General features: G+C 43.4%; 1 protein-coding gene across 2 annotated transcripts in view; it reads right to left on the bottom strand.

Annotated features, from left to right (window-relative positions):
- SUSD6 (sushi domain containing 6) overlaps positions 1-23,329 on the bottom strand; it is a 100,464-nt gene that overhangs the window by 61,189 nt on the left and 15,946 nt on the right. For both annotated transcript variants that reach the window (XM_014941769.1, XM_014941770.1), the window contains exon 3: positions 16,264-16,350. The gene's annotated coding sequence lies outside the window, so the exon portion shown is untranslated. The remainder of the gene's footprint in view (positions 1-16,263; positions 16,351-23,329) is intronic.

Below are 23,329 nucleotides of genomic sequence, written 5' to 3'. Positions count from 1 at the left end.
GGAGAAAAGCAGCACCGGTGATGGTCTACAGTGTCAGCAGTTGCAAGACGCCCAACCTGAAATTTTTGCTTTCTTTCTTTCTGGGGAATTAAGCTTGACCATAAGACTCCTAACCACAGGAAGGACTCCTGGTCTGATGAGAATGAAGAAATGCAGAAAGAGCAAAGAACCAGCCTTGGGAGGGCTGCGTTATTTTTCAGAGCACGGTAATGCTTGACACCCACTGCTCGTTCCCAGGAGCAGGGTATAGAGCTCATCTACAAACCAATCACCAACAGATGAGGATATGCAGAGGAATCCCAGTTCACTTCTAGGAGTGTTCACCCAGGCCTACAAACAAAATCCAACGGGTTTGAGACTGGTGAATTAAGACCTATACTAGTAACATGAGAGACATTGCAACAGAAAAAAGATGCACAACATACAATGAGACTCAAACTTTGCGGAAGCCTAAAAAAAGCTGAGGAGATCAAAACACCAGACATGCATGTTACTGCCTCAATATCATCAATATTGGGAAGGTCTGGTTCATGGAATTAGCCAATGTTAGAGGCTGGAATTATTTTTTAGTTATTAAGATTAACCCAAGGTCTGCAAAAACCTTAATTTCAAGAGGCAAAAAGGAATCCTCTGCTTTTTTAGACAAGAAATGCTTAAATCTCCATTTCCTAGATAGAAATTTCCCCCTTCCACTATTATGAGACAGAAAAAAGTATGAGGGGAAAAAGAGTATCAGGGGAATGAACTAATCTTGAAGAACTTTAGAGAAGCGATTAACATAATCAAAGCTTCTTCTTAAAACCACACCTGAACTACAGGCTGCTTTGTAAAGGTGTCTTGCATAAGAAATCATTTACCAACAATCAAACCTAAGCTCTAGAAGCCTTTTGGAATGGTTTTGCCTTACCATCAGCTGGGTAATACAATTATGTTGACTTGAGAAGCGTCAGGCCTATCCCTAGCAACACTTGGCTTACTCTCCTCATCTACAAGTACCCAGCAGACTTTAGGCAAGCCTCTTATTTCACTAGAATCAAGCTGGAGAAGACTAGTCTTTAAATAGCATAAACGTGGGCAACAAAGGCTGCAGCTACCACAGGTCTATCTGGTCTGTTTTCTTACGTTTGAATGCTGAGGCACATTTTCCAAAATAAATGACAGCCACATGCTTCCTTACAGCAGGCTCTCCTGTGCCTTACATGGAAAATACTTCTTGTAAGACACACAGGAAGCAAAGGTTAGATCAGATTTTAGTTGTGGGATCTTTTCACGTTGTGCAATAAAAAGCCCACTGATCTCATGCTGTTTCTTCCTCCACTGCATGCACCCCCCTCACCCCATGCAAGCCTCTTGGCTGAAACATCATTTCTTATCCCCTTCTCTTTAGTACATGCTTTTTAACATCCTTTTTTTATACATTACAGCTAGTCGTTGTGACTCACTACGGAAGCCAGTGCAAGGGAAGAGATGCAGGCAGGAAGCCTGGGGCACATGCCAAAGGATAAACTTTTGCTTCTGACAGGTATACAACTAGGCAAAAAAAGCCCTTCACAAGCACTTCTTGCCTCATTAGCATTTGTAGGGCAGTGGGAGGCAGAAATCAGAGCCTAGGAATCAGACCACACTGTGCTAGGTGCTGCAAAAACACAGAACAAGAGACACCACTGCTACAAAGGTATCAAGAGCTACCATCACATGGAGAGAAACCACCTCTTTAATCTGAACCACGACTGGTTCCCTGTGATCACACTCTCACAGCAGGTTCTCGCTGTGTAACACCCAGAGAAATCCAGAGCTGTTTAGTCTACTGCAAACATGCAATGAAATCTGCACCACGCCTCTTCTTAATGCTTTCTTTGTTCATTACAGTGGATTCAGAAGATTGAAAAGGAAATTAAAAGGTCACTCAGATACATGAGCTATTTCTGTCCCAGAACATGCCAATAATTTGGCTCAGAAGCAAGAATCGAAGAGGGAAACCGGCTTCCCTCAAATTCTTATCAGTAAATATTTAACTGCCTTTTTATTTTTGTAGCTACAGTCGCTGACATGAGCTTGATACTTACTGATTTATGATACTTACTGATTTATGAAACCAGATTTATGAGAGGGGCAAAGACTAAGACTTCCCTTGCCACTGGCTCTCCCTCTCCAGTTCCCAGCTCTTTCCCCTCGTCTTCAAGTCTTAACACAGCCTCGCCTCTGCCTTCGTTTCTCTTTCATTCCTTCTTCAGATTACTGCCACACCTCCTTACCCTCTCTGCCCACACCCCAGTTCACGCTTTGCACGCAAGAGCGAGCCTTCCTTCTCCCACAGTTCCTTGTGCTATTTCCTCAGCTGAACTCATTAACGATGTCTCCAGGACTTCCCATGACTGCAAAAAATCGCCCCTGGGCATATAGGAATGAGTTTGTAAGGTTTTGAGGGCAGTTACTTTGTGCATTTTGCAAAGGTCCTGTGCGGCTGCAGCACTAGCAATCTAGTGAGGCTTGTGTGGGCGCACCAGTCCCTCCACAAGGGCTGAGCTCTGCTCTCACGTTTTGGGGCTCGCTGCAGAGATGAGACACACACACTGATAATGGAGACTGCCTTCCTTCACGCAAGGGATAATCGCCACTCTACAGATACCTGCATCAGGCTCCCCTAAACAACCACAACCAGGGACATAGGAATCTCCTGCTCCAGGGAAAAAGCAGCAAACTGGCTCCTCTCCCATGCCAGATGTACTTTCAGAAAGCATGCAGGCTTTGTGGTGGGGGTTTTCGTTTGGATTTTTTGGGGGGGGACAGGACTAGGGTGCTTTTTGGATTATTTTTTTTTAACTGTTCCCCAATTTAGTCATGCATCCTTAAGAGATAGAACCTGAGCACAAGCGTAAACCCTCTCTTTGGCTGGGATCAAGAGCTGCTGCTGAACATATCTTTCAAAGCTTGATACTAAGCCAAAACATGCCTGCAGCACAGACAACAGGGTGCTGCAATGGCAGCAGTGAGCAAACGACTGAGAGCAGTGGGACAGAGAACACAGGTTCAGTACAAAGCATCTCCACTCATCTTGAACACTGATCTTTTCCATCAGAGTTTAAGCTTCTGTTTTGTTCAAAGGGTCTACATTCTTGCAGCACCTCAAAGACCATGGTAACTTAATGTTATTGTTTGTATTACATAAGAAGAGATCTCTTTCTGTTCTTCATGTTTTAGCATTTATCTGGCCTTTCCTTGCATTTCACCACCCTCAGGGCAGCTGTTTCTCTTCTGATTAAGGACAAAGATGAAATCATTGCCTCCTTGTAACTGGTCGCAGTGGGATTCTCAGGGAACCCAAACACAGCTATCAGCAGGTTTCACTCCGGTGGTTTTGTCTTCTACTAAGAGCAGCATTAAAATTTTAGAGGAATCTGTTATAACTGAGTAATTCTACCATTAATCCCCCAGCATCCTTCCTCCCCCAAACAGTCCTCTAGGTTTCAGTTTCCTACACGAGCAGATGCTTAAAACACCGTGGCCCACTGACTGGCTCTGCCAAGAGGCCACGCTAAGTTTGGAACTACCTGCAAGTTACAGTATTTTGCAGTTAAAAGTGCCTGCCAGACCACCTTGTCTCACTGAATATAGCAACTACAAGCCCTCACGTGCATAAGCAGCACGCTATAAACACACCATCACAGGTGACTTACAGCTCAAACAGAAAACAGCCCAAGAGTACCCAGACATGAGTCTTCCAGAAAGGTCTAGTGGTCTCTGAGCACAGAGAGGAAGGGCAGTTCTGTACTACATCTCTCTTTAGTGCACAGTCTGAGGCAAACCCGTTGGGCACCGAGATAATCACCTCCCCACCTCTGCTTCCTTCACTGGACGGACAGAAAGAATCCCTCCTCTAGAGGCTCGTGGTTTTGCCAAAGGAGAATTGACCCATGCCACTGCCACAAGCCTTCTAGAGTAAAGCAAGAGACAACACATCAACAGACTGGTCTCGAGACATGTGCTAGTGCCTCTTCTCAGTATCGCATTAAACAGTGAGCACAAACACCCACACACACTTTGAACTGTTCCACAGTCAGTTATATATGGAGAAAGCCAGTATCTGCATTCTCTCAAAAAGGAAAGACAAAACTAATATTTTGTTAAGGTTTCACCTTAAGCAATCCCATCACTGTATACTTCACTGAATGATGGAGAGGGTTTTGTTAAATCATAGCAGTTTCCTTGATATTAACAGCAAATCTTCCTCCCCATTCCAAAAATCTTAAAAAAAAAAATAATCTGTGACCACATTCTTGTTTAACACCCCTCTTAATAAATAAGTCAATGCTGACACATGCTTATCTTTACACAGAAGACTATCAGGCAGGGTCCCTGGACAGGTGAAAGAAAGATGTTTTGACCGTGGCAGGATTAACAGGCAAAGGGGAAGGAGGTGTCTATCTACCCAGACCAGAAGCCCTCAGAAGGGCTCCATTCATACCCTGCCTGCTCAGCTGCATGTGCGACAGAGCACATGCAGGTCAGTGCAGCAGTGCAGGCTCAGCCAGCCTCTGACACTGCCTTAGGGCAACAGAGCTCCAGTGGCAAAACCAATGTGCCCCTTCCCACGAGAGGATTCCTAAGAATACATGGTATGAGATTTATGAAGACCGGAGTAATTTTCACCAGCAAGGACCAGTTTCTCTTAGTGTTGTGCGAAGTGTTTCATATCCCATGCAAATAAAGACACAGCAGAGAACAACTCTTTACGGGTGCAAACCTTTAGTTCCTGACTGGGGGGTGCCATGGTCTATCTGGCACTCATTTGTCTGCTGCAGTCCACCACCACAAGCCTACTCTCCCTTACTAAACTGCAACAGCAGCTCATGAGTAGACAAGAGGACAAACAACCATACTGGCAGAGAGAATATAGAAAACAACTACTTATGTGCAAAAATAACCCATTCTCTCACTGAAACAAAACTGCCCTGGGATGCAGTGATGCAGATTTGCAAAGAAATTGCATTCCCCAGCAAAACCAAACCAAACTACCACAAAGAAGATGGGGTAGAACATTCTATTATATGTTGAAGAACAAAGTGCAGTGTCCATAAGTAACAGCAAAACAGAAGTAGAAACTATTCAGATGAGTATACTGACCTGTTACTACCTATATACACACATGCATCAGATCCACAACCCAAGCAGCATTTTATGCAGCGCCTGCCTTATTTGTAAAAGCACATTTAGAAATTCAGGGCAATAACTTGGTACACTGGATCTGAATACTCTACAGTCCATTGCAGATATGGTAGAAAGAAAACAAAGACAATTTGAGTAACAAAGCAAAACACAGCAAGAGAGGAACATCTGCTACTTTTTTTTTTTTTTACCAGGAATACCATATGGTCAGTAACTGAGGTATGGAGAATGAGTTCATTCATATTTAAAAGCAAAAGTAATAGGTCACTCCTTCCAAGATAAGAGAGAAAATGCCTGTTCCCCTTCCACTGTTCCAGCCCCATGATCCCCAGTCCAGATTTGGCTTTCTGAAGAACCGGTGTTGCCAGTATTTTGGCCTGGACAGTCAAGCTCAGAGCACTGTCATGACAGGACGCCAGAATGAGGAGGATGAGAACGGTCCTGTAGGAATTTTGCTTAGCCTGAACACAAGCCTGGTTATCCACAGCCCAGCCAGAGCTGCAATACTGAAAAACCAGTTTTGTCCTCAGCAGATTACAGTAACACTCTGGAGCTGTGAGGCATTTGGCAGCAGTAAGCATGGTTAGCACAGTAAATCTCAACCGCTATCCTGAAGCCATCTTCAATTACTGAAAGCACTGCCTAGAATTGCAACCAACGCAGTTGGTTCAGGTCAGAGCACTCAGGAACATGTCTTTCTTCAAAAAAATGTGAGGCCAGCTACATGGCAGCAATGCTTTCTACTATCTTGCAGAACACAGGCCCGCTAGCTGGGAAAGCTTCTACTTCATCAGTGCTATCCCACATACAGGTCCGCCATGCAGCAAAGTTACAATACCAGATGCAGAAGCCAAGAGGAACAATCTTAATGCATCCTCATTATCTCTTAAAAACCAGATGAATAAGGTCTTTTTCTATTTGAGCACCTGTTGGTGGGTATCATTTAGTTGCAAAAGTCTTGTGCGAGGAGATAAGATCCTTGGTACTAGCAAAGTCTCTCAACAGCTGTCAAGATATAGCACGCAAGTTAATTCACCTATTGTCAGAGTCCCTCAGTCCCAGCTCGGTCTTGCCATATTTGCTGATTCTTCATTCTTCCCAAACCTGAATTCCCACTTGCTCTCTCAAATCCAAGTATTCACTTTGTCAATTGAGTTTTCGTTGCAAGAGACGGATGGCAAAAAGGATTAGAAGGATTTTGCAGCAGTGCTGAGCAGCCTAAGCCACAAAGAGAACACAGCATAAAAGCCTGCTCTGACAATCAAGTGCCAGGAGTAAATAAAATGGAAAATGACAGGCCAGATTAACTAGTGCCAGCATTACTTCCCAGATCCATCCAGGTCACAACACGTCCCAGTCTCCCCACTGATGCACTATCTGAATTTTAGGTACTGCCAGGCTAAGTAATTCCTGAGAGGTGGCTAGCAGCCTCACCTTAAGACCAGGAACTTCATCTTTATGCCTATAAAAGCCAGCTTTTGATGATAAATTTGTACAATGAAGTGTCATTTTATTCCGTGTTTTGCCCTCCTTACGCATTTTATTTGCTGATGATCCTTCTAGAAAAGGATAATGCTTTACACCAGAGAACAGCAGCAACAGTGTGCTTGTGTGGGGTAGCAACCTCCCACGGAAGCTGAAAGCAGGCTTCTGACTTAAAAACCTTCCGCAACTCAGGCTTCTGCACATGGCTTATGTTGTTATTATGTAAGATTTTCCATGCCACCAGAAGTTACTACTAATCAATTTCTATCAAGATCTATAGTTTACATTTCTTCCATGTGAAAAGGAAGACCTCCTGCCAGCAAAAGCATCACGGAATTAAATGCATTTTCAGACACGGGGGGCAATCAATACTCTTGGAAATCAGAAAGGTTGTAGCACAGCTTTAAGCAAGTCAAAGGCCTCCGGGAGAGATTAAATACAGACTTCCATAGCAAATGTTTCTAGGCTCTTTTTTTCTCCAGTATCATTAACTGCTTGTGGCTAACTGCGATCAAACCACAACCACCTTCCTATTGTTTTCAGAAGAGGCATATTTTGTGGAGGCAAGTAAAATCCATTTTTTTTTCCTGTGTGGAACGTGAGACAGCCTATCCATTTTAGGATCACCTGAATCCAGAGCTGGATGTGGTGTTGCCTTCACAGTCTTGGTCATGAAGCAGAGGAAGCCTGAGAAGAAAAGGTCAGAGCAGAGCAGCAGTTTTGTGGGTGAGCCCAGAACAAGTACACAGGACTGTAGGAAGTGGCAGTGGCCAAAGTGACCCTGCACATGGCATCTGTCCTCTGGTGACGGCAAGGGAGCCAAGGGGGAAAGGCTGGTATTTCACAGGGCAGACAGAAAACTTTTTCACATTGTCTTTCCCCAAATCTGCCTTCTCAGCTCTGTAGTTCCAACATCAAACTTCATTAGCAAGGACAGCCACAATCACTTCTGGCTTATAAGCAGTTAAGCCTTGCCTCAAAAGTCTCACTTTGATCCTCATATTTGTCATCTACCCAGTAATTAAAGGATTTTTTTTTTTCTTCCTCTGTAAATTAAAAGGAGCTTCAGGTATTAGAGATGCCCCCAAGCTGCTCTTCCATGGTCTGAACTTTAGACTCATGATAGCTCATTTGCTCACTACCTCATGCAGCGCAGAGAAGAAAAACAGAAGCGTAGCAAACCTTCAACCCTGGGAGGAGCAGATTTATTCTGTGGGATATCAAAATAGCCATACCTATGGCAATAATCTGAAATCCAAACTATTTCATAATCTTACATGAACAGATGTAGATAAATTTTTCAAACAAAGGTAGAATTTCCCGGTTGACCAAGTCTCTTTCAGTAGTCACTACTCATTAGCCATTCAGAAGCCCCAGAGCAACAGGACTTTTGTTTTCTGAACACCAAGTATTTGAGCGCTCCTGTCCAATGAAATGTGGCAAGGAAGTGCTTCTGTTTGATGCAAAAGGAGATAGGGTCGAGCTCAGTGCTACTGTGGGGAGAGATCCCCAAATTCACCTTTCTCCAGAACAAAGACACCCTCAAACTTAGGCATTTGGTATTTCAAGTAAAAAAAAAAAAAACCCAGGACAAAGTATCTTGGGTTTTTGTTCAACAGAGATTCATACATACGTGGTATAGGTGTCGCTGCATGTTTGCATTCTAGATTTATCAAGTGGTTTATTCAATGCCCACTACAGCAAAACACCTCCACAGCCTGCAACACCACCAAATGCAGAGCAAACCATCCAGAGGCCACCACTGGCTCAATGGCAGCAGCAGAAACCCCTCTCTGCTGTTTTCTGTCTTGATGTTTTCCACCCGAGCACAGCATTTCTGCATTAAGACTGTTTTTCTTTCCAGGCCAGGTAGCAGCCCTGCGTTCCTAAGTTCAGCACTTAACCTGAGACCAAATGACTGAAGGAACAAAGACTTCTGTGTCCAGCTACAGCAATGCCAGAGCTTGCCACCCCACTCCATGCAGCGCTCTCATCGAGCCCCGGGCTGCCCATGCCCCATACACCTACAAGGTCATCATCTCCTCCTCGTGTGCCAGGCGTGGCTGGCACAACCTCACACCAGCAGCTGAAAGCCTGGCAGCCTTACAGCCACACATTGGGAAAACCACAACAGTCACACAGCACAGCGCAAGGCACGCAGCAGCCACACGTTACATGCTATTACACTGGAAACGGCCATTATTGTGGAATTAAATCCACATATCATTTTTGCTTGAGTTTTCGCTACTGTATTGTAGCTGCTTCTACTCCAGAAGGCAGAGAAGCTCATCCTGTGTTAAAGAGAGTAAACTATAAAACACAGCCAAGTGCAAGTCTTACTCCAGCAATGTCTTCTCTACAAAAATACCAAAGAAAAAGAATGGGGCTTAAGCTTTTAATCCCAAAGTAAACCAGACAGAATTTACTTAAAACTTATTTTGCTAAACACAGCCTAAAGGCAAAAAGCCTATGGCTAAATAGTAACACCCCTACCCCCAGGATGTACCATTGACAGCATGAGAGACTGCAGTAGTACTTGAAAACATCACGTTTGTAAGCATGGAAACATTTTACCTACTCCAAGACATGTATGTCCTGGAATACAGGCTTTCATCAGAGTGTGAAGGAGAGTGGGAAGGGAGGGAGAGAGGTTGTCACATCTGGGCAGGCAAATACATTTTTACCTTATACAAGACAAGAATTCAATGCAAGAAATCTTCCTTCCCTCTGTGTTAAACAAAAGCAACAACTTATCGAGAGGACAACTACCACCTCTTACCACTTCTTCCTGGATCCAGGTTCTCCAAAGACAGAAATGATAATAAAGGGTGCCAAAGCCCAGACCCCAGCAGCCAGCTGAACATTACTTAAATGTGGATTTGAACAGAGAAGCCTTTGCAATCCTCTTCCGAGTCTCCTGCTGTTCTGTGGTCAGTAGCAGTGATTTCACTAGTTGGGAAGCAAGCTCAGCGTGTCCCTTAAGGGAAGGTCCCATGAGGGACACTCACCTACCACCTATAGCTCAAACCATTACGTAAGACACCCAGACCCACTCCTTTCTATCCAGATTTACGCAACCCAGGTGTCTGCCCTGAGCAGGAGGTTGGGTCTATCACAGCTACAGAGGTCAAACTTCTATTGCTCTGACTTTTCACAACCTCTTTCTCACCAGGAAATCAAGCAACACCATCTCTTCTGAGAACTAGTTCCTGACACCAGGAGACTGGTAGGTTGTGGAGAGGTTTGTCTTCCCAAAAGCATGCAGATCATCACCTTCCTAGGAGTAGCTTCACATAAAAGAAACAGCCTAGTTCAATTTGTAATTAATTATATTTTTCTGTATTTTTGTTTTTCCTACCTTCCTCCATTGCATGCTCCTGTCCTTTAGCTGAGATTTGTGTCCCCACCTGAGAGCACCGCCTAACACACTGTAGATTACATCTCAATTACAGACAGATACAGAGCTAAGGAAACTGATCTACCCTCAAAAATTAACACACATATTGGTGTGCAAGATTTCACACGAGAACAAAACGAGTTTATCTAGCTCACTGCTCTATTTCCTGCAGATGCTAGAGGCTTTGATAGGCAGGAAGCATGTAGAGAAGCCCAGGCAACAACGACACAACATTCACAACACTATACAAAGCTTGCATTAATGCTGCCTACACTAATCACCTTTCTTAACCTCCCTGTTTTGTTTTTTTTTCTTGGAGGCTAATACAGCCTCAGCCTCCAGAGCTGTCAGTCTCTGTTCTCACATGCAGTCTAAGTCAAATACTTTTCTCAGCATCTGACTCCTGGGTAGCAGGCACAGTGTCACACTCACCAAGGGATTCCACATACTGTGCTTGCAATATTCTTACTTTCCTTCCCTTCTCCAAAACGAGGAGAGGATCTCCACAGTAGTCTTTCAAATATCAGATACAGAGGGCATAACAACAACCACCCTCACAGTGCAAGTCTGAAATAACTACTGAATTCATGGGCTCATCCCAGTATAACTAATGAGTTAAGCCAGCTTCAAAAAGCCTGCTTAAAATATCTTATTGGCTCCTCCTTAACCTCACCTACCTCCAAAAATTGGCTTCAACTTGAAAAACAGGCTACTTTCTACACTTGCAGCAAAATTGTACCATTATCACGTACAGTATTTTTTGCTCCAGAGCCAAAAAGCAGACAGAGAAGACCTCAAAGACAAGAAAGGCTAAGATAATCATTGAGTCTAGAGAAAAAAAATTCTGGATAGAATTTACTGATTTTACATTTAATATTTATCTTCATGGCTTGGAAGAAATAAAAAAAACCCCCACTCTTCTGCACTGTTTACTGTATCTATCCTATAAAATTCACCACATGGACATTCATCAAACCGAGCACCCGGCTCGAGATGCTTAAAGGGAAGAAAGTGTTGCCTAGAACTCCTCTGAGTAGCTAAACAGTCCCCAGCTGTATCTTCACAGAATTTAGGATAAGCACACACCCTTGTTAAGACACAATACTCTATTGTCTAAGCTGAATACTATCTCTCAACAGTTCCAAGTGCTACTTTAAGTAGACAGAGGGTGCAAAATTCCCCTATGTACTGGGAGCCTATTAAACAGTTGGCATAAAAAAAGAAAAATCGATGTACGCTTGAGACAGCAGGAATCAGTTATGCAGCAATTAAATGCACAACGCAGGATGCACAACGCAGGAGGACTATAAAATACCAGCTTGCTTTAGCAAACACACTTGCTTGCCACCAAGTACATCAAGTAAAATCTTATCACGTATCTCAATTTCAGTAAGGCTTGCCTGGAACAATGCTCGGAGAGGCTGCAGCATGTGCATCATTCTCTAAGAATCAGTATTTCTGACTCAAGTCCTCCTCTTCAGTCAGCATCGACCAGCACACTAGTACACCACTGGAGATGGTGGAAGACTGGGCACAGGTAGACAGATCAACTAAGGCAATTTACAAGGAGCAACTGGGCCTATTTTCTCAGCCATGCTGCCAGAGGTCAGAAGCATATTAGTGCCAACTGTCAACATTTAAGCAGCTCAAACGCTTCAACTCCTTCCAACTTCAGTGTTCAGGCCCTTTCAAAAGTGTCTCACATGAAATACACATCACCTTTCCCACCTCCCTCTGCTGCTTCATACTTTATGCAGGGCAGCCTGGTTTTAGCTATAAAAAAAAACCAACCAAAGACCCAAAAACCCCCAAACAAACAAACAAAAAACCCCAACAACCCAAAAAACCCACCCAAGTTATTCTGAAGAATCTAGGTATTTCCTGTGAAATATTTAAAACAAAAAAAAGAGGTAGTGAAAGATTTCAACCAATTCTGCAACAGGCAGACAGGTGACATACCTCTCAAACAGGAGATTTTCTGCAGCAAGCTGCTTTTCAGGTGAGTATTTCATATTCATGAATTCATCCCAGGCTCTTGCTGCCATAAAACTGCTGCTCTACCAACACAGAGGTGACTCCCTGCCCCAAAAGTAAGTTACATATCAATAGCTCTGATGCTTATTACAAATAACTGTTTTTTCTTGGGACCCTTACAACAGATCTGCTGAACTACAGAAGGCTGCTTTCTATCACAAATTGCCAAGTCCTTCATGCTGGAAAGGCAATGAGAAGAGAGGATTCCAGTGAGTGAGATGGTAGTCCAGCTATAATGCCAGTTTTCTTGAACAGCCACAGTAAGGACACTGGCAACACCCGTTACCCCTAGCATGCCTTCATTTTCACCTGAAGGACCCATCCTTGTGAAAGATAAGTACCTCAATCTGTATGTCCCACATGATCCCAGCTTGCCTCACTGCAACTCCTGCTTAAGGACACATGGTCATACTCTGCTCCCTACTACAGTCAGAGGGGAAATAGCACCTGCAGGTAATGCTGGGTTCCAACCTGCCACTCCAAGGTTAGGTGAGATAACTGATCACGAGCTAGATTGACCCAAGACTCCCCAAGATGCTAAGATCTACCTCTAAACATAACTCTGTTAAGGTAACAGAGCAGGAGGGGAATTGACCAGGGCGCACAAGGCCACAGGGGGGGGAAGGAAGGAAGGGAATCTTCTTCCCAATCTCATACACAAGTTGCTTGCCACATAAAAAGTCAAAGAGCCTTTCTGCGATGTGTTAGTTGATGACTAAGCCATGCTAATTAAAAACTCTAGCTTCACAATAGGGGTAAATACACATGAAAAATTAAAATCAAGAAGTGTCTGTTCCACAAAATGTTAGGGGGGAATTGGGGAGGAGGTGGGAAGAAGAGATCATTGTAGCTTAAATGGAAGAATATACTGTCTCTGGGATATAGTGGCCACTGAAAACCCATCTTCATTCCTCTCAACCACAAGGGTTAAGCTGATCTTCAAGTTACCTTAAAATAAACACCAAAAAAAACCCACTAGAAACTCAACCCACTCTCATCTAGAATCCAAACTAGCAGTTCATACATAAAGAAATAGGCAGAGGAAGTCTCCTCTGGCCTTCTATCAGTGGAGCAGAAATAAAATATTTGGGGAGAAAACCAGATACATTTTGAATATTCTGTACTGTTTCCTTTATTTTCAATACCAACAATGCCATACGCGCCCAGATTTTCTTTAAAAAGGAAACACTAGCCTGGACAAAAAAAAACCAAGTCAAAATATACACAAAGAAGAAACCCCAACATGTACGAAGGGATGCACTGGCCAATCCCAGAGTGGACACCATCATTACAAGCACTTGTTTTAGGCTTTCCACGTTACAAATGGTTCAGGCAGACAAGGAAGGAACAGACAAGAAAGCGCAGGTTAGAGAGCATTCAAGGCCTTACGTGAAGCTTTGCACAGGAGCTGTTTAGAAATGCTTCTGCCATCCTCCGTCTGTTCTCACTTCACAGGATAAAAATAATGGGGGAGAGGAATCCTGTGTTCTGTACTGCAACTTCTCTGCAGTCCTCTCTCTCACACACACACATAACATTTCAGGATAATTGTTTCAAATCATAGAAGATGAACAGGATGTTGCAAAATTATAGAATATGAATAACTCTAAGTACAGGGCACTCATTTGCAGGAAATGTCCTGCATACGCTAATCAAGAGTAAAGAAAAGAAAACCAACACCACATACGCCTCCCAGTTTTTATTTTCAGGTCATAAAAGCAATCACCACCCTGAAAATGAGCATTTCCTGGGATCTAACAACTGTTGGGTTAATCGTGGTAGGCAAAGGCAGTTATGCCCAGCCCATAATTTTGCCCACATAAAATGTGTCACACTGCATTTATTAGTGATGTCTCTTCAGGGTACTGTCAACAGAATCAACCTTAAAAATAATTGCTGTTTGGAAATGCTCATAAACCTCTTCTCACAGCTAATGCTTCCACGCAGGTTCACCTCAGGAAGCCTTTGCAACACGCTCTCCCCACCTGCGCACAGTCACTAGGCAAAAAGGTAAGTTTCAGTTCTGGACTCCCTGCCCCAAACACTTTAAATGAGCCTCCTCAGATGGGCATCTTCTGATGAAGCTTTTCTCCCTCCTCCTCAGTACCTTTTTACACACTTTTTTGAACTCAGCTCATCTAGACATTACGTCTGCATAGCCAAAAATTGGGCAGTTTGCAAAGAAATCAGATTTTTATATAATCACTACCAGCCTTTTCCAACTCTGCATTAGGAAAAAACGCTCTCTATCAAAATGAAACAGTCTGAGGCCAGACGCTAGCCGTGCAGAGCACTCAATCAATCAATGTCTTCTAGGGAAGTTCTTTAACTAGTCTAAATCCCTCCTGCCCCTATATTCTGTACTGATACTAAAGAGGGTCTCAAACCACCCTGTAGAGAGAACAGCCCCTAGTGAAAGACAGCAAACTCCCTTACAAATTCACCAGAAGGCCAGCTCAGCCAGACTCAGGACAGATTATCCACAGAGGATTGCCACCATCTAACCTCAGAGAACCCACTATCACAAACCAAACAGCTATATGAGGAGACCTGCTTTTAGAAGCGCAAGGATGAGCTTCTCATCAGCTTCATACAGCGGAGGAAGGCTAAAGAGGATAACTTGGTACACTTCTCCCCTTCCCTTCTTGATCTGCAAGACATGTTTTAACAGCTTTGCCTGATGCAATCATTTCACATCAGACCTAGCCAGCATTTTCACCACAGCCATAAATAAGATTTGTTGAAGAGACATGGTTTTAATGGACTAATTTTTGTGTTATATTATATGCAAAGTCATATTTCACTATATACTGAGGCTTCAAGCTCCCCTCTCTACTGCTGTGCAGTTTGTCTTTAGACTGGGAGCAGATCATTGGCATAAACCAAAACAATAGCTAGGTCACATGCACATTCCCTACACATACCCTAGAAAGCTTACAGGGCTCTTTGGACTAGTGATCATAAGTTAGTCTCTTTAACAGTATTTAAAAGCATTTGAGAAACAGTATTTGCTCACTCTGGCCAAGGATGGAGGAATGAAGAGACAGAAGGAAAAATACCTTCTAAGGTATTTTCAGCTACGTGCCAACTTGCATTCTTCAAGTTACATGTCCCAACATGTAACAAAAGATGCCACTATATTTAAGTTCAATGTGTCCTGCATCCACAAAAAGTTACTTTCTTATTTAATGATACAAAAAATAAACAGACGCATTTCTCGCAAGATACCAATTTAACTGAAGTGTACAAGTACCATTCAGGAACACAAAAAAAAAAAATCTCAGAGCATTTAGATGAGCATTCCTAATGAGATGTCCTCAAAACTCAAGCCTTTGTACTCATGGTAGCAATTGCAGGAAACAAGGACAACGGGCCAGCACAGTAAGAAGAATGGTAGCAAAGGAGCTTAATGCCTTATCACTCCTAGAGGGATCTGAGGGGAAGAGGGCGTAGTCAGAGGAATTATCCCTATCCCGATTAACATCAGAACAAAGGCTCACATTAGTTTGTCAGCGCTAGGACTCCCCTAGAGTACTGGATAATAACCTTGTTGAAAGCATTAGAGGGATTTCCTTCCCCCCCACCCCAATCTCCTTCCCTTCTCTAAAGGGGGTTAAAAGGGTGAGGTCCAAAAAATAGCTTTATTTTTAGTTCTCTGAAAGACATATCCATGTACTTTCTTACCACTAAAACATAAAACATACAACTTTCTGTGGTAGGTTTTCAAAGGTAAGATTTGGGAGCAGGTATGAAAAAAAAAAATCAAAATAAAACCTATTTTCTGTTCAAGAAGAAGTAGTCAGACAGTAAGGTGGCTTATCGTGCACACTTCGCTCTGGAAGGCAGGAGCTCAACAGCTTCTATAGCAAAACCAGGGAGTGGTAAGGGTGTGAAGAATACAAGGGAAAAACCCAGCTTGTAAACCCAGGTTAACAGAGGTGTCAGGAAAAAGGCTGAGGTATGTTTACAAAGGAGTCAGACCCTAAGAAGGTTTCAGAACACTAGCTTTTGAAACAGGAAGTAATGCTGCAGTAAGTGGCTGTCTCGCTGCTGGAGGAGATCATGGAAGGCAGCACATTCTGACTTGAGTCTACAGAAAAGTCATGCCATTTGGACAAAATGCAGGTTTAAAAAGCAGAGAGTCAGGAAAAATAAAGTAAGGGCATTGGCTTTCATCTTACCTGCTGTTGACACAAGCTGGCATACAATGGTTGTCAAGTTAATATGATTAAAGTAATGATTCAGGGACGACGGGTTGATTCACACACCTAGGAACGCACAAAAAACTAAGTATTAGCTATGAGTATATAGGGGATAAGAATGGCACTGTCACATAAAAGAGCCAGAAGGCTGAGGGCTAGAAGCAGCTCTATTCTGTTTTTAGGACACAGGCACACAGCTATGCTTCAGGTGCAGATGTTACCAACAATGTTCAGGTCTGGGTTTGATAAATAGTGCACAAGTTTCTCAAAAACAAAGAATATTCAAAACTATCCTCACACATTCCATTTAAAAATCTCAAGTATAAGAGAACAGATCAGTTTCAAGCATAGCAGAGTGTTACTGAAAACGTTCTTCAGCAATGCTTGAGCTTCGTTTGTTTGTTTTTGTTTTTTTGTTTGGTTTTTTTTCAATGTGACATAACTTCTTGGGAGTTTATCTGAAATACAGTGAACAGAACTGCATCAAGTCCATCAGATATACACATACATTTCTACAAATAAAAATCTAGTGATCACAAATACTGCATACTTCCCAGACAAACACAGCAGAAAGGAAATTTACGTCTACGATGCCAAAAAAAGACCAGTATGTTTTATCATCTCTTATCCCCCATCCCATCCTTTTTATTCAGCATTAATACTAAAAATTCCAAGACTTAAAAAGAAAAGACGGTTATTAATAAGATAACCTTCTTTACTTGGGAAACACAGCAACTGAGAACCCGGCAAACTGGTCATCCAAAAGTGAAAGTAAAAGCTGTACAGCTGAAAGGAATTTTTGTCTAGCATGCTTAAAGATCTCCTTTGTTGTTAAACATTTCATTGTCACACTTAAATGTCAGCTTTTTGAGTCTCAGAAGTGTGCAAGCCCTGCAAGACAGCAAACCAGAAACAGACTCGAGATGGAGGTTCTCACAGCTAATGAAATTAAAAGCAAACTCCTCTTCGTGTCTCTCATTCGACTTAAATAACCATACGCTTCGCACAAGACACGACCCTGATCACACAGCCCTGCTCCCCGTACCCATGAAGCAGTTTTTAATGGAGCTCTGTTAATAAGCTTGTATGGTTTTCTACTCTCTGCTCACAAAGCCAGGGCAAAGCCTGTGATGAGTCTCCAGCATATTTTTGTTGCACATCACAGAACCAGTTTGCAGCATTTCAGGACCACACACCTCTTTGCAATGATGCTTTAGTTTTATAAAGACGTACTACTAGATTTTCCTATGGTGAAAACAGGAACCTCCCTCTCCTGAAACAAGCCACACGCTCTTTTTACACTCTCAAAAGGAGTGAGGGGCCCTCAGAGAGGAGCCAGGTCTAAAGCTTTCAGGACGATCCAACATATGGCTGCTGGGTCACCAGTGGCATACGCGGTGGCAGATGGAGAAGTGAAGCTTTCATACCCTCTGAGCAATGCTTTGCAATTTTGACACTTCCCTTGAAAAGCAGAGATGTCAATCACCCTTCCAGGCTGGTGTTTTGGCGCAGAAGGGATTCTCTTCAGGCTGTGCACCAACAGCAAAGGATAACCTACACAGGCTCTTTTGGAGCCAGTTTCTGTCTTGGCTTTCATGTGTAACGAATCCCCACACAGCAGAGAATGATAAATTACTGTTAAGTCGTCTTCACTGCACATCAGCCGCCTTCTGCCTTTTTGGCTCATTAGAGAGCAAAAACCCAGTATGCAATCTTTACCTTCCCCCTGCCCCTCATTTAAAGGGGTTTTAATTAAAATTAGAGCACCTTACTAATCTAACAAATAAAATGTCTTGCGAGAGTGATTTGGCACAAACGGGCTCCAGTACCCAAAAGAGATTCTGGCACATCCCACAATGTAATTGTATTAGTGTGGGCTGCTTTAATACCTACTCCTTGAAGACTTTCCAGAAGTTATTTACCAAGAAGACAAAAACTCCAAACATCTTAAATAGGTCAGAGACATTTGAGCATTTCACTAATCTATATATTTAAAACCACACATAAAAACTGCTTCCTTCCAAAGCAAGCTGCCTTTGACAGCTACTGTTGAAAATCAAATAGCAAGTTTAACTATTGAAAGATCTATGTATTCATAAAGCATAAGAACATCATTCTCAAGCTCACTTACAGAAATTTAGGGGTTGAGATTGGGGGGTTTTTTATTTGTTTTGGGGTTGGTTTTTTGTTTGTTTGGGTTTTGGTAGGTTTTTAAACAAGACTGATGTATCAACAGGATTTCCCTCTTAAAACTTATGGTCCCTTAAGAGTCCTGCAGAAAGAGGCCAATACTCCAATATAACTTCTTATCTATCTTCTTTCCCAAACAAGATGCAAACTTGGTTTTGATCAGAGATTTTTTCAATTCCCACTCATTTTATTACATAACCCCATTAAACCAATGCAGGGGAAAAACAGGAACAGCAGCAAACGACAGCAACTTTTAATTAAAAATCAGGAAGAAAATGAGTTGAGGGAAAACGTAAACAGCTTTAAAGTTTTCCAAATGGTTCTGAAGCTTTTAAAGTGTAAGCTAATGAAGCTTTGGACAGAGACAGAGAGCACTGAAACAGGTCTGCTTCCTGAGCATAAGGTTAAAATGGTGCACATTTCAGCCTAGCAAAGTTCAAGCATCTGCAAGTAGGTCATTCCTATGGCAAGGGAGTTTACACTGCTGGACTGAAAGCCATTCTAGCCTGTACCATAAATACAACTTAGGGTTTCATTCTCCACATAAAAGTGCTTCCAGAAGCCGGTTTTCCTCTTACCCTGCTCTACCAGCTCCAAAAGCTGTACTTAAACCTGCCTGCAAGGTTACCCCTCGCTGCAGAGGCGATGACCAACCCGTTCCACTTAACACTCACTCACACCAGGAAGCAAATTTATTGCTGGGTGGGCTGGTTGCCAGGATAGCAGCTCCCCTCGGGGAATCTCCAGAGCCACAAGAGACACACATCGACCCTTTGCACTGCGGAGAAGGTTTGCAGTGTACACTCTGCTTTGGGGGCCTGCCCGCCGTTCAGCACACAGCCAGAGAGAGCCAGAAGCCAAGGGAAGGGGACACATGAAACAGAGGGAAAGAGGTAGGAGTTTTTAGACCTCTAGCTTCTGGTCCTGCAGCTCTTCGACAGTGTGAGCTTCCTCAATAAATTGTCTTATCACACACAAATAATACCATCAATTTAAAATAAATAAATAGGCAAGCCAATAACAGGCCAGGCTTCTACTGGTCTCTTATTAGCATTACCAGGTTCAGTCTGAAAATACCCGGTTTGCAGCCTGCATCACAAAGTGAGCTGTGCCAGAGCGCTAAGCCTCCTGTGAGAGCACTGGCTGCCACCACACAGCGACAAAACAAACAGCATACCAGCGGCGGGTGAAAATATTTCTTGCTACATACAAAAGCTCACTTCCTGAAATTTATAAGAAGCATTTCCACTGCTTAAAGTTAAAATCAATTTTTGCAGCTGCTCAAATGAGCCTGCTAGCAGAGGCGAGGAAAAAGTCTGCATAACTACTGAACAGCAAAGCCGGGTGAATTACACAGAAAGACTTGCAAAGACAGACCACGCTTCATCGAAGACATCGACCTCTCCCTAAATACTACTCTCTGTGCTGGGGGTTAAATCGTTACATCTGAAGTAATTCCATTTGTACCCAGAACAGCTTCACAACAGAGATTAAACATGTATGATGGCATTTCTTAAGACATGACTCTTGTCATGACAACTAGATAAACATAATTACAGACTACTGTATTTCTGGCAAGAGAAATCTACTGTAACCGATACCACATTATGAACAAGCATCTTTGCTACGTATTGGTTAGGTTCTCCCTTTTGCTGTTCTAAGAAACGCCTTCATGTTTCTATTTACATACTCCTAAAGCAGAATTTAATCCCTGCTGCCCCACCCCTGAGTCTCTCGGGCAAACTATCCCAGCCCTGCCAGTGAAAGATCCCCTCTCTCCCAGCTAAGCCTGATCAGCTGGTTATAGCAGCCAACAAGTGGCTCAGGGGACGGGGAGCTGCGGGGAGCCCCTGTACCAGGTGGAGCTCACAACAGGACACGGCCTGGGAAACGCTGGAGCAAGGCTTCCAAGCTACTGACCTTTCACGCGCATGTCGGCGGGCTGTGGGCTTCTCCGGGAGGATCTCAAGGTTAGCAAGAAGAGATGCAACTTTCAAAAGGGCGAAACGAAGACAGCAGTGGCCTGACACAGACTCTGGCTGCTACACCAAACCTTCCTGGACTGACAGAGGCCAGCAGCTCACATCTGTTTTCTCATGAAAGCAGAACAAGGAAGAGAGGTATCTGGGCAGTACAGCAGGAGATGGCTGTGGTGTGAGTGAGTACACTGATAAAAAGCAGAAGTGATGCGACAGGAACAGCCGCAGACACAGAAACCCAAGTCTGCAGCGAAGAGGTTGCACAGCTGAGGAGCTGAGGTTAAGGCCACTGCTCTAACTGAGCACTGAAACAATTCTCCAAACAAGAATAAAATAGCTGAAAACAACCATGATCACAGGACAGAACTAATCCCATCAATATCACTGCTCTACAGGCAGGACACACGTTTAGTGACTTCCATAACCATTGCTCACCGACTCCCCAGGCTGCTCCTGAGCTCAAGCAGCCATTTCACTCCATCTTCACACGCTGCACTAAATATAAACTCTGCTGATAACTCTCTGGAAACTGTTTCAGCAGAGACACGGTGACTGAACAACTCAAGGACACTGGGACCTCCTCAAAGACCACAGGTGGCCAATTTGCATGACAAATAGAAAGAAGGTGACAGAACTAAAGTCCCTTCTACAGTAATACTGTGCTTGGGAAATTTCAGCCTCCAGATCAGTACTTTCCCACACCCTAACTTCACTGAAACATCTGTGTATGAAAAAAACCCCTTTAAAGTAGGAACCTGAGGGCACCCGGGTTTTGACAACGACTTTTCCAAGAGGAGGTTATGGCCTCTTTGTCATGTGCTACTCTGCACACCATAAAGTGATAATGATCATCTTCGATTTTAAAAGCTAGTTAGATTAGGTTGCAGGTCTTTCAGGCACATTTCCTTCACCCCAGTGGCCCCTTAAAGAAACATACCTTCCTACTTTCGGCTAGTACTCTCTTCTCTAGTGGCCCATAAAACACTCATTTCTATAACAGGACAAGACAATTGTAAGAGGGCAGAATAAACACCAAACAAGGGAGGAAAAAAAACCACAATAAACCACCAACCTTATTTTCTTCTCCAAGTTTTGCTAACAGAATCACTGCCAGAAACAACATGCAAGTTATAAAAAGACAGAAGCACGATCTGTAAAACTCCCAGTGCCACAACTGGCCACCAAATTACAATACTGGAAGGAATTATTCTCTCTGCATAGAAATATACCCCCAAAAAATAGTGCGGCACAAGAGAAAGAAAAGGAGGCAGACTTGCAAAGAGATTTATGACAGACACCTGAAGAGGCGGCAGGGGATGAAATCAACGATAAACTGCAGACACAAAAGCACTGATCCTTAGAGCACTGGCATTTAATATGCAAATTCTCTCTCTGCTTAGGCGTTTTGCCTCCCTTTGATGTATACAGACAAGTTCTAACTAGAGATGCAGACTGGGAGAGTCCTCTTTCCCCATTATCTCAACTATTTTTTTCTAAGCGACAGTTAAAGTGCTCTGAAAATAACTATATCGTTTCTGCTTCTGTTCGGAGGGGTAAAGACAAAAAAAAACACAAAAAAAAAGAAGTATAAAAAATTGTTATTATTAAAGGAGAGAGTCAATGTCTTCCCAGCTCTGACGCAGGATGCAAGCGGGTGCCTGATGCCTACAGTGCAGCCTAGGAGAAGAGAAAGACAAGCTGAACAACAGAGGACAGTAAAGATACTCTGGAATAGATCCAGATGTCTTGAGCTTAGTCCTACCGCATGAAAAATTAAAAAGGTTAAAACCTCCTCTTAAGAACTTTTCTTCCCATTGTTCTGACCACTGACTCTCCCGAACAAGCTGCATTGCTCCAGAAACCTCAGGAATTACGGTGACAATAGACTCCTGCCAAGAGAAGCACCATTACATAATAGCATTTATGGGAACAAGCACAAAAAGCCACTAGGAAGCGCAGCCAGACAAGTGCAAAATCCTCTCTGCCCATCAGCTCAGTTTAGCTCTTGACTGTTCCAAAGACAGCTTCAGGATATTTTTAATTTATGTGTTTACTTCCTTTCACCTCCTTCCATACAACAAAATCTGTTACTGTAACTACACTGAGATCGAGTCCATTCCCAACAATAATGCAGGTAACCCTCTTGAGAATAAGCCCACTTGAAACTACTGTATTTGAAACTACTGTATTTATTTAAAAGAATGCTATGGAGATGAAAAAATGTGTCACTGTTTGCACTAAGTATATGTATTAGAAATAAGAACTATTTATTATGGTATTTTTTACTCAGTTTTAGGGATACTTAAAGCAGTTACTGCTTTTCAGTTCTCAAAAGCCCAGCGAGGCTATTTTTGAGTTCCGGGTCCTCCGGGGGATTTACGACAGATTTGTCACACGCGTGTAGAGGTTCAGCCTAAGCGCTGCACACGTGTAAAGGCAGCTGCCAGGGAAGCTCTGACCTCTGGGCACGGCCGAGGCACCACAAAATTAAGAAAGCGGAGGCGAAGCCCTGAAGAACACAAAAGTTTCTCACGTTAAAGCACCCGTCTGCAGCAGCGCCTGCACCTCCACCTCAGACAACACTTTTCCTCCCTGCACCCCTGGACTCAACGAGAGGATAAAACCTACCAGAGCGATAAAGGCTGCTCGAGTTGGGGTTTTAAATCCCGGGGGTGGACGGTGTGTGCTCATCCCACACCAGGCAGGGTCCGCAGGCCTCAACGTTCACGGGTGGGCACCGCAGACCCCCGGAGACCCTGCAGACCCCCCGAGACCCTGCAGACCTCCTCTCTGCCGCTTCTCCCGGCCGGGGGAAGAAGGGGGACACGACAGGACACGACACGGGGGTCCCACAGGTGACCTGATGTAACAGGACC

Source organism: Calidris pugnax, unplaced genomic scaffold (assembly GCF_001431845.1).
Source record: "Calidris pugnax isolate Ruff unplaced genomic scaffold, ASM143184v1 scaffold56, whole genome shotgun sequence".
NCBI classification, from domain to species: Eukaryota; Metazoa; Chordata; class Aves; order Charadriiformes; family Scolopacidae; genus Calidris; species Calidris pugnax.
This window is presented reverse-complemented; position numbering and strand designations above follow the sequence as displayed.